The sequence below is a fragment of the Larimichthys crocea genome, chromosome XXI, assembly GCF_000972845.2.
Source record: "Larimichthys crocea isolate SSNF chromosome XXI, L_crocea_2.0, whole genome shotgun sequence".
Classification (NCBI taxonomy): domain Eukaryota; kingdom Metazoa; phylum Chordata; class Actinopteri; family Sciaenidae; genus Larimichthys; species Larimichthys crocea.
Window position 1 is genome coordinate 9,363,672 of NC_040031.1, and position 16,974 is coordinate 9,380,645.

Below are 16,974 nucleotides of genomic sequence, written 5' to 3' on the forward strand. Positions count from 1 at the left end.
AGTAGCTTTTCATGAATTATATCACAAGACTGACCCACGTTTTACGTGCAAATATCATGGAGAAAACCAAAAGTCAGTGGTAACTTATTTTTAATTACATTTCACATACATAATGTATTGACTTATACAATGTACATGTACATAACTTAATAAATCATGTATTATTGTTACCATGACGACAAGTGAACGTGTCGTCATGGTAAAACTATTTATGCACCATCCCAGGATATCAGGTTGGGCAGGAAACTTCGATGTGACGTTGTGAGGTTGTCACACACAGGTTTACAGGTTTTTGGATACAGGAGAAAATGTATCAGATCGGCATTGAGCGGATTTGTCGGGTTGGTGCATCCCTAACTCAAAGTTCGGTCATTCAGCAGCAGGTTAGTGACTGGCAAAAATATCCAGTGTCATTGATGAAGAGAAACAAGAATCAGCACAACAGCACTGCCAACAGTTTCAAACCTGCACATCTGGACCGGTAGTTTCAGTCCAACCTGCACCACCTACAGGCAGGAAAACATAACTAACATTAATATTAGAGAGAAGACAACCTGGTATCCAGAGTCACCATATGAAAGAGGAGGATATAGAAGGAGATCAACCCATCGCTTAACAGCTGCGTAACCGTAATGAATTGTAACAGTACAATAACACTATCAGCATATTTCTTTTAATTGGCATTGCTATTTCTGTTGCTAAATATGAAAAATTGCATTTTTACTGCACAGCTATACGGCAGTCGTCACCCTTTGTTCTTGCTGTTGCTGTGGTTTGTCATGACGTGTCCAGGTGCTTGTCTGGATCAGAGCGGTTTGCTTCTCTGCCCAGCTGTTCGGGCCACCTGCGGAGGTGAGACAAAAGAGGAAAGCGGGGGCGAAAAAACACAAACACAAAGAGGGATGAGAAAGAAGTACAGGAAGACGAAAGGAGCCTGAGATGTAGAGAAAAATATATATTTAGAGATAAAAAAAAAAAAGTTTTAGAAGTGAAGGGACGTTTTACCTTTTAATCCACACCGAGGAGAACAGGTGCAGCCTCGGGCCTGAGCGCTGTGTGTTTTCTGGCTTAAAGCCTTTGTCTTTCAGCAGCAGGTGCTCACACTCCTCGATGCTCCTTATGGAAAGAGAACTTAAAATAGCTGCCCTGCAGTGGCTTGTGTAAAAAAAGATCAAAAGAAAGAAGCTATGGTCCATGCTGATGTCTGAACTCTGATACGTTAAAAAATAAAATCAGTTAATTTAGAGCTTTAGTGGAAAAGTTGCCGGGTCCTCCCTACCGACTCTTCGGTGCACTTCCCCCTGGAAAGAGTAGGTCCAGCTGTTACAGATAGTGATTATGAGTCTTTGTAGTTTTCCACTGTGATGTTGTAGGTAGCAACTTGTGAGAAAAAAGGTCAATAACATTATATGTGAAAAATTCTGCATGACCTGACTGTCGGTTGTCCCTACCGACTCTTTGGCGCACTCTTTCTCGTAAAACACCATCCGCCTCGTGAGAGTCAGGTTGGTTGGTCGGTAACTTTCCGATGTCTTCATCAATTTCCACTGTGGGATCAGGATTACAGAGGTAGAGAAGCTTATTATGAAGCTATTATTAGATTTTTTTAAAGAGGAAACTCACAGAAAAAAAGCACAGATCTCGACATTACGATGAACGTTGTAGTGGCAAACTCTTCCCTTAAACTTAGTCCTAAAGCCACTTGAACAGTTTTAGCGGAAGGCAAAGTCAGTTGTCTGGACATGTGTTACCTTACTTCCACACTCACAAAACACCGGAGGCTGGTCGTCCTTTTGTGTGGGTTTTATTTTGACGTTCCGTTATACATTCAATCTTCTATTGGGTTACAACGGTCAGAAAAGCTTCCAATAGCAAATCCGTCAGTGACGTCTAAAGTAAAGTAACGGTCAAAAAACCTTTTTTACACTATCCCTATAGCACCGCGCCGCGCTCACTTTAGATGCTTCCACAACTTATACAAACTACGGTAACATAACACAAATTTAACTAAAAACGCATCACAACTATAATGAAGATTTAAACTCTCCTAACAACAACTTTGGCTCCTACAAATGTTTTCACTGTTTTGATATTCTAGGAATGATTCCCAGGCACTACAGTGAAATATAGAGCTGGCACTTTGTGGTCAAGAGGGTTTTTTTATTAAATGAATTAAAAATCACTTCACTAATCGACTCATACAATACTGGGATCATCTCTAGTGCCTATCGACCAAAAAACATACTGCAAATGTATTTGTATGTGTATTGTGTATTGTATTGTAAATGTATTAAGCTCTTGTTAATTGTGGCTAAGAAAAGGGTTGTAACTGTAGTTTTAGCCTTGTTTAAATGCTTTAATATCAGGTGTATTAATATTACAACCGCATCTTCTGTGATCCTTAAACATTTTGGGAAATATGCGTATTCACTTTTAATGTCATATTTGTACATTAAATAAGAAACATGTTCATTAGTAAGCTGGAGCGGTGCCGGTAGGCAGGTGGGAAGCGAGTTTCCCAAAATGTTGAACGACAGAATATGTTAATTAATAATCCTCGTTAAAACGTGTTGCTACATTGAATAATAACTCCTCTTCAGAGACTAATACAAAATGTGACAGAGCTAACAGATCATGGCCTCATGTTCATGGGTAACCGTCATTTAAACCACATGTTTAAGCTGCATTGGGGACTCTTTGATGTGGCACATTACAGCATTTCATGTTGTTTCCCTAATGGCCATCTAAACTAGGACAAATCGGATTATTTACAGATTTCATTAAGAGGCAGGCTTCCTGCAAGCATGGATTTCACTCTCGTGAATGTACACCTGTACGGCTTCGAGATGTCAACGACAACTGACACCAGCAGGTGTGCCAACAGCTGCGCACACCAATTTAGGTGGCATCGGGCGCTGTGCGCCGATGTGAGGGCACGTGCGTTTGTGTAACAGCACTTCAAATGACGCTGTATTAATTTGGAGTTGAAGACGTAACTACAGCATAGAGCTTTATACCCACAGTCACCTGCTATTTCACGACACGAGGACATGAACAGGATTTATTCAGACATTTAGTAACAGATGCAAGTTGTTGTAGTTCCTATAGAGCTTCCAGCACTAATAAAGAACATTTGAATTCATCAGTGTTCATCAAAAACAGACCAGACAAAGCAAAGGTCTTAAGCCCAGTAGTGTCTGGAGTATTTCAACAACAATTGGATGGATTGTTATGGAATTTGCTCCAGATATTTCATTTAATTTCGTGTATTTTTTTAAGGACAGCACACATTAATCAACATTTCTGTAAACGTGCCAGTGTTAGCCAGCTGTCTAATTTTCAACAGATTGCCAGAGGAGGAATCCTACTGACTCTCTGACTTTGGAAATGTCTTCTTCTCCTTCTTACTCCACCAGCAGGTGAAAGATTTCATTCATGCAGTGAAAGATCTCAACATCTACGAGAAGAATTGAGACCAAACGAAACTGTCCTGGTTTAGTGTTTCCTGTTTTATTTTGTAATTATGTGCCGTCCTCGCGTCTAGAACTTCCTGCCTTTGTTGCGTTTCCCGCCAGTTTTGATTGTTCCACCCTGATTAGTTTTCACCTGTGTCTTGTTGCCCTGTCTTCAGTGAATTGAACTGAGTTGTAGGGATGGGAATTGATAAGATTTTTACGATTCCGATTCCATTATCGATTCTGCTTAACGATTCGATTCTTTGTCGATTCTCTTATCGATTCTTATTTGGGGAAAAAAGGAGAACAAACAGTTTGATCAGCATCATCTAAAGGAGGTAGTGAACTGGAGCGAGTACTAGTACAGCTGCCAGACTCTCTCTCTCGTCATGGTCATCTTCTAAATGTAATGCAGGCATTCGTTTAATGTGAACTGTTATAGCATGTTTTACAAAGCAGCACATCACGCGAACATGGTAGACAGTGTGTTACGTACCAGAGTTACCTTCCGTAGTAACCGCAGAGGGGGTCATAGCCTGGCTGCTGCTGCTGCTAGATTGAGCTTCATCTCCAGTCCAAAGCGTGTCAAAAACACGACATTCATTTCAAAATATTGCATGTTGTGTGCGCAGATGTTTCTGCATGTTCGTCGTGTTCCCTCCCGACGCTGTTATCTCCACTTTGCAATGGTTGCAAGTCGCCCTGTTGCCGTCTGTTTTGGTAAAATGCAGCCAAACTTTGGAGCGTTTGAACCGAGTGGGTGCCATCGTTTACTACTGATTGCACTGCACGTGCCAAACTTGCGTAAGACATGTGACGTAATTCGTGCTTTCTGGAATTGATAAGAGAATCGTTAGATAAACTGCCAAATGATTCCATGGAATAGAAACACACGGAACCGGTTCTCAACAAGAACCGGTTCTCGATTCCCATCCCTATTGAGTTGTGAGGTCCTGGATCTCAGCGTCAAGCATTTAGACCTTTGCTTTTCTGGACCCTTGACCCCCTTTTTGATCTTCGAGTTACTTTGCTTGCACAACCATGACACTTAAGACTTTTCCAGTGCCACTATGAATCAAATCAAATCAGATTGTATTTGTATATACCCTAAAGTAACAAAGTACATTTGCCTCGGAGGGCTTTACAATCTGTACAGGGGGTGACACCCTCTGTCCTTAGACCCTCGAAGTTGTCATTTATGATTTAGATGAAATGTCTCCACGGCTACTGATTCAGATCATAGACTTTGTATAAATATGGACGTAGTGAGGCTAGCTTACAGCAGTCAGCAGTTAATATCTCTCAGTGAATATCAGCGTGTGGAAACTTTTGTGGCAACTCGTGGCTTTTAGCCAGCGTACGAACGCTAATTATCTGTTCATTCTATTGACTGTCTGCCAGTGAATAAATACACAGCGACTGACTGTCGGCCTCGGTGAGCCAACAACCAAGGTGTCTGTTTGTTTTTGAGAATCTTCTATTATTACCTCCGGTATAGCCTAATTGAATTATTTTCTAAATATTATTGCATGTCTCTTCGTTGGAGTCTTGGCTTTGAGAGAACACCTGCTGCACGCTTCTTCGAGCGGAGTAGAAATCCTGGCTGCAAACCGTGAATGGCACGAAAATAAGGAGCAAAAAAGTGACCACTATCAACATCATTTTACATCCTGATTATCATTATGTGATATTACACTCCTGTACCCAGAAAGAGTGTTTTAATTACAGTATGTTATCGGGTTTTATATTTTCATTAAGAACGCGGCAGTGAAACATTGTGTGTTTTGCATCCACAGGTTCGACAGCTACTGTACATCGAGTCTATTTGTCCGTCAGTGCCCATCTGTGTCAGCGCTGTTGTGTTTGTTATGATGACATCATATCGACAGTTTCTGAAGGACAGCACATTTAGATCGCCATGAATGGACCCCATACAGTCCGGATGAATATACATCCAAACACCCACGTTCATCCGTGGAGAACACGGAAAAACAAACATTCATGGAGGACGATAAAAATGCCTTCACACACACACACACACACACACACACACACACAGTGTGTTCACGGTGGGAGAATCATGTCAGCCTCGGGCAAGTCGGTCTTGTTTTCTGGCTTGGTGGAAGAGAGAGCAAGAAAAAAACAACAACTGAGGTTTGAAAGGAACAAGGTGAGAGGAAGAAACATGAAGTATGACAGATTTAAAGAGAGTCTGAGAAAGTGTGACATACATTGTGTTTGTTAGGAGAGGGTGGTACAGTGGGGTTCAATGTGTGTGTGTGTGTGTGTGTGTGTGTGTTTCTGTATGACCGCTGAGAGAGTTCATCCCACGCTGGGCATTTCTGCTGATTCAGTGACTAGTCACCTCTCCTAGGAGGGTAAACAACACATTTACACACACACACACACACACACACCTACAGAGTCGCGCACCTTCATTGTACAAACACAAAACATTAAAGAATGTACAGACACACACACGTGTACACACTTACTGTACATCCATATTTTAATATCCTACCTGGATTATGAATACAGTCATAACCTTTCTACGCAGCACTGCAGACCTTCCTTATTTCGTGATTAGATGACATCGTCAGCAGAGCGACAAACCCAACACGAGCGAACGCGGTTTCTTTACCTTTGGCATAGACTGCATAAAACATGGACGTAGTATCCGCGACATCGTCCACATGTTTCTGAACTTAACTGTAACTGAACTTGGAGCTGAGGTGACCAGATTTTTCACCTTTGACCAGAGCCGGGCTTGTTGTTTGCCCCTGTTTAGTTATGTAGCTACAATGGTTATTGGGTGTTGCCAACATATACGACCTCCATTCAATACTGTGCCTTAACCTCCACTCCAATACCTGCCATGAATCATTTGTTGCAGTTTGTTCTGTGTTTCCTGTTTTATTTTGTAGTTCTACCCTGCCTGTCTTGTCTAATTCTACTTCCTGCCTGTTTTTGATTCGGCACCCGTCCTTGATCAGTTTCACCTGGTGACCTGCATGTCTGTTCAGTTCCTGTGTTTCCTTTGTTTTCTTGTCTGTCCATTATATGTCTTGTTTCCTTGTGTCCTTTTTCCCAGTGTCAATTCATGGTTATTTGGATCTCGCCTGTTTTTGACCCTGCTGTTTTTTACTTGACTGGATTTTTGTGTACTGAACCTTTGCCTGGCTACCTGTGTCCTGTGTCCTGAGTCCTGAATTGGGTCCACTCCTGAACCCCACCACCCCTCTTCCCATGACACAACGGACAGACCAATCCTGGACCCAGCGGACATTTCTATGTGGCCAGACATGGACCCAGTGTCCTCACGAAACTTGTGGTGGATTGAGGAGTCCATCATCACCACCTTCTCCCACACTAACCAGAGTCTGGCCTCCATAAGAGATTATATGAATGTATTGGGTCCAGTCCTGAACCTGTAGAAAACTGTATTATTCTTTAAAAAAAAAAAACATTGACGCAAATCATCCAGTATTGAAGATTTCTAAAGATATAGTTGATGAAAATAAATCTGTGACTCATGATTGCGAATGCTGACATTTGCAGGAAATTAAAAAGCTCGAAAATCATGCACTAATTCATAAAGATAACTCATTATTATGGATTATTTCAGAATAAGAAGTTGCACATGACCGCTCTGAAGGATTCCTCTCGGCTGTCTTACGTGATGCAAACATTATTGCTGAACTGACGGCATCAGATCTGAAGTCTCTCCCTCTGGTTGTGGGATTCTGGGGGTGCGGTATATATATTCAATATTTAGACAGCCACATATTCATTCACCCTTTTCCCTCTCTGTCTCTCTCCTGTTCTTGTTTACTGAAGAATATGGAAGGTAAATGTCAAGTATGTGATTTTTCACTGTCTCTCTTCTTTCTTTCCCGCTTTGTTTGCTTCCACCTGTCCATCTTTGTTCCTATTACACTCCTTTACAGTCCACTCGCATATTTAGTTTCCCGTCTAGTTTGCAGACTTTATTCGTTTCTATTTTTGGTCTAATTATCTGTCCTTTCTGTTGATATCATTGTGTGTTTCTGTTTTCAGGCCCACTTTGTCCTTCTGTTAATGATCATCAGTCTCTTTTTTTTTCCTCTCTCCATCTCTCTGTCACTTTCACTATGTCTTGATTTTCTTTCTCTCTTCCTCTTCTACTCTTAATGTAACTCTTTCTTAATCTTGCCAGTTCTCATACTCTCTTCATTTTTGTCTGTCTGGCTCTCCTCTTTTTCCTCCCTGAATATAAAATCATTTCTCTCTCTCTCTCTCTCATCCTCTGCTGGCAGGCCCATATGCTTTGAGCCACAGAGAACCGCTCTGCACATGTCTTCCCTTTTCTTTATTTTATTATTGGAAAAACAGACATCTAGAGAGAGAGACATCGGCTCCCTGCTTATATCACATCACATCAGTGCAATTTGATACTGACGGACAGATTATTGGAGGAAGAAATCGCAGTGGACTGATATGAGCAGTGTTTCATGGCTTATCTCGGCCGCAGCGTTGTATTGATAATCTGTTTGTTTTACTATGGGTGGGACTGTGGTGTTGTTTTTAACGTAGCTTACCTGAGAAAAAAAACATGAAATCACTGACTTCCTTTATGATTCCTAGGTAAATACAGCACCTTAGCAGAAATACACATTACTTAAAGATACTTGAAGAGTATTTATTGGCAAGAATTGAATGGAATATTCATTAGTATGTTTCCATTAGTGTACAGTCACCTGAATGTAAGAATCGTTGTGATTTCATGTCTTATATCTACAGTAGCCCAGAAGAGACAAACCAAACACTGATTTAGATGTGGACCAGTGTTAATTTTGTCACCCATTTTTCAATTTAGTCTTAGTTTCAATACACACTTAATATGACTTGACTTCATTTTTTAATCTACTAATAGCTGTTCTGTCATCTTCTACATGCAATTGTTAAAATTCAATATAAATAAATAGATTTTATGCCAGTTGCATCTACTAAAATGTTCAAATTAAGATGATCACTGTTAGTGTTTAGCACAAATGGAGAGGCTAGACTCATCCTTGACCGTTATGTCATATGCGCACATTTTAATAACGTCGGGCTGCAAACGGGTTCAAAGCTGTCAATCAAAACGGGCCGGGCTGGGCGCGGGTCGAATTCTATCGGGCCAGGTCGGGCCTGACTTCTAAGGTCCGTTTCATGCTCTAGATTGCGCTGTCCGTACGCCGTGTTTCTCCTGCATGCTGTTTGTTTTCAAGCCACAGGTGCGAGAGCAGCAAGAGGGTATCAAACGTGTGGCCGTGATGTTGCTACAGTAAAAGAAGTGCTGGCACAAACACATGACAGCAGGACTGGATGCTGCTTTTTGGAAGGCTAGACTCATTCTTGACTGTTATGCCATATGCGCACATTTTAATAACGTCGGGTTCTACAAAGCTGTCAATCAAAACGGGCCAGGCTGGGTGCAGGGTCGAATTCTATCGGGCCCGGGCCGGGTCGGGCCTGACTTCTAGGGTCCGTTTCATGCTCTAGATTGCGCTGTTCGTACGCCGTGTTTCTCCTGCATGCTGTTTGTTTTCAAGCCACAGGTGCGAGAGCAGCAAGAGGGTATCAAACGTGTGGCCGTGACGTTGCTACAGTAAAAGAAGTGCTGGCACAAACACACGACAGCAGGACTGGATGCTGCTTTTTTCTTATATAGTCGACAAGAACAAGGAGGATGTTTTTGTTCTTGCGTGACATTTTCGTTTTGTTTTTATTCGTCAACAAAAATGCACATTGGCACATCTTTCCTCAGTGTTTTTAGAACGTTGTATCGTCTTGTCATCGTCTCGTCTTAGTCAAGGGAAAAAGGCTCGTCTGACGAAATTAACACTGACTTTTGCTTTTTTAATGTAAATTTGTCAATTTTTCACCCAGAGTTTTTCCTACACGCTTGGAAGGAGAGGGTGAGGCATGGCAGAGTATTCATTCGGTTGCAATCTGCAACTTCACCTCTAGGTGTCACTAAATCCAACGCACTGGACCTTTAAATCTGGATTTTCAATAAGAATTTAATCAGCCAAAAAATATGATGAATGAATTATGGATTTAAATACCGTACACAATGTACTTCAAATGCAAATGATCTGCAGTTAGAAAATGAAGAAGAAAAATAGATTTCAGCTCCACTCTGACAATCTCTTCAAGAATTTGGACTTTTTTCCAAGTTTTAATCATTCTAATTTTAAATTCAAGCTTTCAGGTTTGAACATATGACCCAATAATAACTGACTTATAAAAGTCAGACACTGAATCACGGTAATCTAATCACTCTGCTACTAATATACAAGTAAAACGATGCAGACTTGACCTGTAACTCGAGAGCGCAGTGGCCTAAAATAAGCTTCACTTTCTAGATGAAGATGAAGAATGAGAGAGGATGGTCCTCTCCATCTTCTGCTGATTGCAATACCTCTACAAATGTTTCTAACTGTGCGTTAATTAGTGTCATTAATAAAGTGCTGAAGTTAAATTTAAAGGAATAGTTCAGCATTTTGAGGAAACATACTTATTCGCTGTCTTGCAGGAGTTGGATGAGAAGACTGACACGTCTTTCATATGATAAATATTAGGTTGGAGCATGGCTTTGCATTAAAAACTAGAAGCAGAGAAAGCAGCTAACGTAGCTCATATCCAAAAGTAACAAAATCTGCTGACCAGCACCTCCAAAGCTCACTAATTATCATGTCATTATCCGTACCAAAAACAAAAGTGTATGAGGCGTTTTGTGTTGCATTACTCTTGGCCCGGGGTCACGCTGTGACTTCCTGGAGTTTTATTGTCATGTTTACCCCTTTTTACCTTCAGCCTGACAGGTAATTAGGCTCCAAGCTTGTTGAAAACCAGTACAGTATGAAATTTTGTTGCTTAAACAACAAATTAACGACTATTTATGATAGCACTTTACATCATTAATTCATGATTCGGTGACTCGCTCATGTCTGCATGTGCAGTGCTGTGAGCTGAGGTTCTGCCACAGTGAAAAATGAGCTTCACAAAAATGAAATAAAGCTCATACACGTGTAAAGGTAACAAATATGAGTTGTTAATTGGGGAAAATCTTCATGCTAAGATACTAGCATGCACATAATAGCCACCTAAATGAAGCCAGCGACTCAGTGAATATCATTAAAGCCTTTTTTTATTGTCACTTTTTTCTTTTTTCCGGCGAGACACCAGCAAAAATCCTAACACCACACCATTTCAGTTGGAACGCTTCATTAAGCTGAACTTTTTTCCCTTTTCATTAGATGAATCACAATTTAAATGGATGACGTCAAAGAAGTTTCCGACTGATTGGGAATCAGTGACCGAGTGCGGCAGAGATGATGAATGCCGTATTGAAGGATTTAATGCCAGTTGACAGAAACCAGCCTTAATCATTCAGACCATAATCACTGTCACACTGACCCCACGGGCATATGGCCTAAACATAAACTCACATTTACCCTATTACACACACATGTGGGCAATCATATGGATCACTGATATCATGCATCTTTGTGTTATACTCGTGAGGACATAATTTGCCTGTTTATTTGCGTTTGTTTGGGTATTTTTCATATATGATGTATTGTCCTCTGTTTAGACAGTTAATTAGCATTAATTAAATAGTAATAATTAAGCAGGTTTGTTAGGTCAGTCTCTAACAGGACAATGAGTTTATTCAAAAGACGTATTTGCACCAAGCGGCAACCTCTGTGGCTGTGAAGTGAAGCCAAAACTTGCAGTTCCTCAAACGTCCACTTGAGGCTGGTCAGTCTCCATAAGTCCCCATGTTAAACACTTCACAGCAGAAATAAACATGTTTACAGCCTGGTACAAAAAACAGTTTTGGTCTCTGTAGCTAATTTCCCCGTTCATGACAACTGTACTGAGGGTGAATTTATATACAACTCACCTGTTCACATTATATTAAGGCTTAAAGTTATGCAGGATTAAGAGCGTGGACGCTTTGATTGACAGTTAAAGGTGACTTCTTTGAGCATCCAGGCATCATTCAGCCACACAGGCAAGACTCCTAAACTTCAAAATGGCTCTTCAAGAACTTGTGGGTGACGTCACGGATACGAAATCCATTTTTTATGCTGTCAACGATTTCACCGTTGAATCCTGTCAAATAAGTGTCTGTAAATCGCCCCTCTTTTGGTAGGGCAGTTTATTCCTCAGTCGAGGAATGTTAGATAAAAGTTTAAGGTGCAATAAGCTGTGATAGCTCCCTCCATTATCGTTTTGCACATATTTGCATGTTACCACAGTCAAACATGACATGAAAACACAGTAAAGATTTACTTTACTCTACTGCCTCTGCACGATGGCGGTCATTTGGCAAAATTTGATTTAAAAACGACTCATTGTATTGTTATCTGAGACCCTCTGACAAATCTGAAGACTCACTTAGTTTGTGAAACGCTCTCTGCAAACAGTATTTAATCATTTGAAACCTTCTAGTAAATTCAAATTCAAATGTTACACAGTATATTAAGTTATTTCTTGTGTAGCTTGTTGGCTTCTACTGTTGAGCCACCGATTAAATCTCTGAAATGGTGTTTTTATTTGCATGAAATACAGAGAAGTCGTCACTCGAGACTTGCACCACTTGCGATCACATCACACAGGACACGTGTTCAGGTGTGGTCAAGGAAACGTCTAGCTGTCGTGTGTGTGTGTGTGTGTGTGTCAGCGCGTGAGTCACAGCTCAGGTGGCATCAACTGTGTGCTTTCCTTCTTTAACGCGACACGAGCCGTGTGTGTTCTCACAGAGACGGAGTGACGGAAAAGAAGCCGGAAAGATCAAAGATGCAGAGAGAGAGAGAGAGAGAGAGAGAGAGAGATGGGGAGGGAGGGCGAGACGCTTTCATTGGCAAATGAGGGCGAGGAGGAGAGAAACTTCAGCAGATGGTCACTCAGCATCAGCCGGTCTGCAATCCTCCCTATGAGCTGTCCTCTCCTGTCTCCACTGTGTCTGCCTGGACTCTTCAGCGCCCCCCTCTGACCACATCGCCCTGTCTTTGTAAGCAAACATAAAGTACAAACTGTTAAAAGCAGTCATTTTAAATCAGTTCAGCCCCGTCATTGTGCTGATTCGATGGCCCACCTCTGAAGAAAGTGCGAGCGCAGCGACGGACTCGCACTCAGCGAGCTGAAGAGCACGTGGAGGTCAGCGGAGGGAAAAACAGCTTGTGGAGTCGGTCTATCCAGCGTCTGCGGTGGACTCTTGACTCCCGGGGCACAGCAGGGACACGACAGGACGGAAGAGGCGAGAGCGAGGGCGACAGTGTGTGCATCCGGAATATTTTTCACATAAACTCTGTGAATGAGTTCATTTATTTTGACAAAACTGTTGAATGAGTTTTGTGAGTTAAAAAGAATCCTCACAGTCTGCGCTACTGAATTATTCCATATCATGGCAATATTGTTTCCTGATGGACACACAGCTTTAGCCTAAAGACTGACTAAACTAACTAACTGCTAATTAATTGCTCCTAACTGAATCTGCCGTCAGCGGGGCAACAGAACCGAGCTCCGAAGCCAGAAGACCAGACCTGGTTCATGCACAGCCTCTGAGACCAGAAGAGTTCCTGATAGAAAGATGTCAACAATGCGTGTTTAAAGGTGCAGTGTGTGTTTCTTTGCAGGAGTTGAATATAATATTATTTACCGTATTTTCCGCACTATAAGGCGCACCTTAAATTTTCTCAAAAGCCGACAGTGCCTTATAATCCGATGCGCCTTATATATGGATCAATATTGGTTAATCAGGGGGCGTCGCCGAAGTAACCATAGACATATATATATATTTTGGATATGGCAAAGTAGAGCGCGACCCTTTTCCTTGTATTAGTTTACGGGCAGATCTGCCACATCCAATATGGCGGACGCGTTACCGTACCGCAGCAATGGACCAACCTGCTCAATGAGGCGTCTATGTATTTGTCGCGAAAATACTACTTTATTCATTTTGGGAGTGAACGGAGTTGTCAGAACTCCATCTAGTGGATGCATAACACAACCCCAGCCACTACTGTTCGTTCGTTCGTTTTCTTCCGCTTATCCGTGGTCGGGTCGCGGGGGCAGCAGCTTCAGCAGGGAAGCCCAGACTTCCCTCTCCCCAGCCACTTCTGCCAACTCTCCCAGGGGGACCCCAAGGCGTTCCCAGGCCAGCCGAGAGATGTAGTCCCTCCAGCGTGTCCTTGGTCTTCCCCAGGGCCGCCTCCCGGAGGGACGTGCCCGGAACATCTCACCAGGGAGACGTCCAGGAGGCATCCTCACCAGATGCCCGAGCCACCTTAACTGGTTCCTCTCGATGCGGAGGAGCAGCGGTTCTACTCTGAGCTCCTTGCGGATGGCCGAGCTTCTCACCCTATCTCTAAGGGAGAGTCCAGCCACCCTGCGAAGGAAGCTCATTTCCGCCGCTTGTATTCGCGATCTTATTCTTTCGGTCACTACCCAAAGCTCGTGACCATAGGTGAGGGTAGGAACGTAGATCGACTGGTAAATCGAGAGCTTCGCCTTTCGGCTCAGCTCCTTCTTCACCACGACGGACCGGTGCAGAGTCCGCATCACTGCAGAAGCTGCACCGATCCGCCGGTCGAACTTGTGAACAAGACCCCGAGATACTTGAACTCACCCAGCCACTACTGTAGCTTCTATTCTATGCGCTTTATAATGTGGTACGCCCCATATATGAAAACTGTTTTTAAAATAGGCCATTCATTCAAGGTGCGCCTTATAATCCGATGCGCCTTATAGTGCGGAAAATACGGTAATATGTTTTCATCTGTGTATAATCACCTGAAAATAAGAAGTACAGCTGATCTAGATGTGACCTTCATGTGATGTGAGTTTTTCCTACATTCTTGTAAGAAGAGGGTGAGGCGTGGAGAGAGTATTCATTTGGTTGCAGTCTGCAACTTCACTGCTAGGTGCCGCCAAATCCTCCACCACACACCGGACCTTTAAATTTCTCGGCTTTAAATTGCTGTTGTGATATTTCCGGATAGACAAAGGTGCCAAAATTATGATCCGTAGAACCACGCCGGCTAGAAATCATCAAAAAGGCGGATATTTATCTGAAGTGACACTTTCGCCGTTGTGCGCTCGTCCGTCCTTGTACCGAACAAAGCACACAGACACACACACACTCACGAAGCTTACTCACCCTCCCTGTGCATGACCTATGATTCTCTGTGTGCTCTCACACGCAGGTACAGCGCGTTCACCCACCCACTCGCACTCAAACACACACGCGGACAAGGACGCGGCAAAAAAAAGAAGATGCAGTGAAAAAGTCATTGCCAACAATTAAAGCGCATAGAAGCGATCTGAAGTGAGCTTTCTAATTGAAAGGGAACATTTACAGTGCTGACAGCAGAGGAAGTGAAGCTATGCTACACTAAAGAGAAATGCATTCACACACCCACACACAAACACAAACACAACTTCTTCCTCCATATTGTTAGTCTCCATTAAGACCGAGGTCACTTCTCAATGGATCCATCAGCTGTGCTGTGGACAAGAAATGTTGACATAGCTCGTGTAGGAGTGTGTGTGTGTGTGTGTGTGTGTAACCTTGAACCTCTTTTATAATAAATGTTTTATCTGCATGGCAATGTTTTTTTTTTTTTTTGGTTTTGTGCGCTCAGGTTTTCTTTTCACAAAATGTCTGAGCTGAAAGTTTTTTTTTTGAGAAATAGACGATTTGCACGGCAACAAATGAAAAACAGTTTCTGGGGTAAATCTCGTGTCTTCACAGGCCAATGATGATCAAAACTGTTTTCTCACATTAGACAGATACCAAACTGCCCAACAGGGTACATGACTGTGTTTTGCAGTGTGAATGCAGCCGGGTCTGTGTGTTCTGGTTCTGCAGGAAAGCGTTAATCCTTCTGTTCTGATCTGAGGGACATCTTTGGTGTTGAGCTGTCATTCATCAAAGCAGCTGATAAACGGATGGTATTATCGTTGCGTCGCCGAGACTTGACAGACACCTCGGTTCCGTTCACTCTGATCAGTCTGACACGCTGACCCACGGGCATGTAGCCCAAACACACACACACACACACACACACACACACACACACACACAGGAAGTTGAGTCTCAGTTTTATTTCAACTTTGAGTTTTCAGTCCTTTTACAAAATAGAATAAAAATGTTCAGCCTCGCACTGAAAGTTTAAATATGTATATTACCGGTATTATATAACCGCCAAGTTTACATTTATTGTACAGTACAAATAATTCTTTCCTTTCATCCACAATTATAATATATTAGACTGTAATATAAGACCCAGCAGTGATGGACATTTGAAAGTAGAAAGTTATTTTATGCATTACATGCCTCACCATTGTGTGATTTAGTGGAATCTGGCAGTAACCTTGCAGATCGCAGCTAACTGCATAACCCTCACCTCACCTTCACCTTTTAAGTGTGTGCATTGTTAAAAATGTAAAGTGTAGATGTGAAAAACTGTCAAACCATGACAGTAAAGGCTGTGAAATATGATGTCAAATAGGACGTATGATGTTTTATTGTATATAGTAAAATATTTCAAAACCAATATTTTTATCATTTGTCATTTTAAGGGAGTTTTTTACAGAATAAAGTATTTTTTTATTAGCGACTGTTACTTTTACAGTAAAACACTGTAATATTCCATGTATTTATACGGCATATGACACTTCCATGTCAGTTAAATGACGAAACAGTGTTGGATATGGAATCAAACGTAAAATCCTTTTACCTTAATATTAGAAAAAAGTTATGCAGTATTTATTATGGTAAAATTCTTTCAACCACAGCTAACAGTATTTTACCGTAAAAACAACAGTTTTGTTTTTTGGGAGAGGCTACTGTAGAAATGTGAAACTAATGTGAAATGTGAAAGACTTGTTTTACCGTAACAAAAATACGATTCTTACACATTACGCATTAATGAAAACATAGTTATGAATGATATGATATTCAATTCCGGTCAGTAGATCCACTTCAAACTAACACGGTGGACCTTTAAGATCCAGCCAGCATTCAATACCAACGTTTAACTCACTTCGTTTCAGTGGAATCGATGGATTTATGTATGATGTATCACTTTATTATGTAGCTTTTAATATTAAGAACACATATCTGCTCGTATTTGTTCTCTCTTTATGTTTTCCGGTACGACTCCTCTTTCCATTTCAGTCATCTCTTAATCTCATCCTCTCCGTCCAGAGTTCCCCTCCCCTCCCTCCGCCTCTCTCTTTGCCTCTGTTCTTTCTTTCTTTCCCTCTCATCGCCTTTCATCTCTGTCCTCTTTCTCTCCTCTCACTCTGTTCTCCAGCTGCTCACTGAGCTGTGTGTTTATTTGACATATTGAACTGTTTTGAAGCCAATAACCTTTCAGCATGTCTTGGACACTAAGTACTACTGAAGCTTATAGAGGCACACACACACACACACACACTCTCTCTCTCCTGGTGTCAAATGGCATATGCATTTTTAAAA

At 41.9% G+C, this 16,974-nt stretch overlaps 1 long non-coding RNA gene across 1 annotated transcript; it reads right to left on the reverse strand.

Moving 5' to 3' along the window:
* Positions 1 to 224: 224 nt before the first annotated feature.
* LOC109138317 (uncharacterized) lies at positions 225 to 1,136 on the reverse strand. Its single transcript, XR_002041888.2, has 3 exons — positions 1,006 to 1,136; positions 750 to 844; positions 225 to 506 (listed from the first exon to the last, which is right to left on the reverse strand). It is a non-coding gene; the product is annotated as an uncharacterized LOC109138317 (long non-coding RNA).
* Positions 1,137 to 16,974: the final 15,838 nt, after the last annotated feature.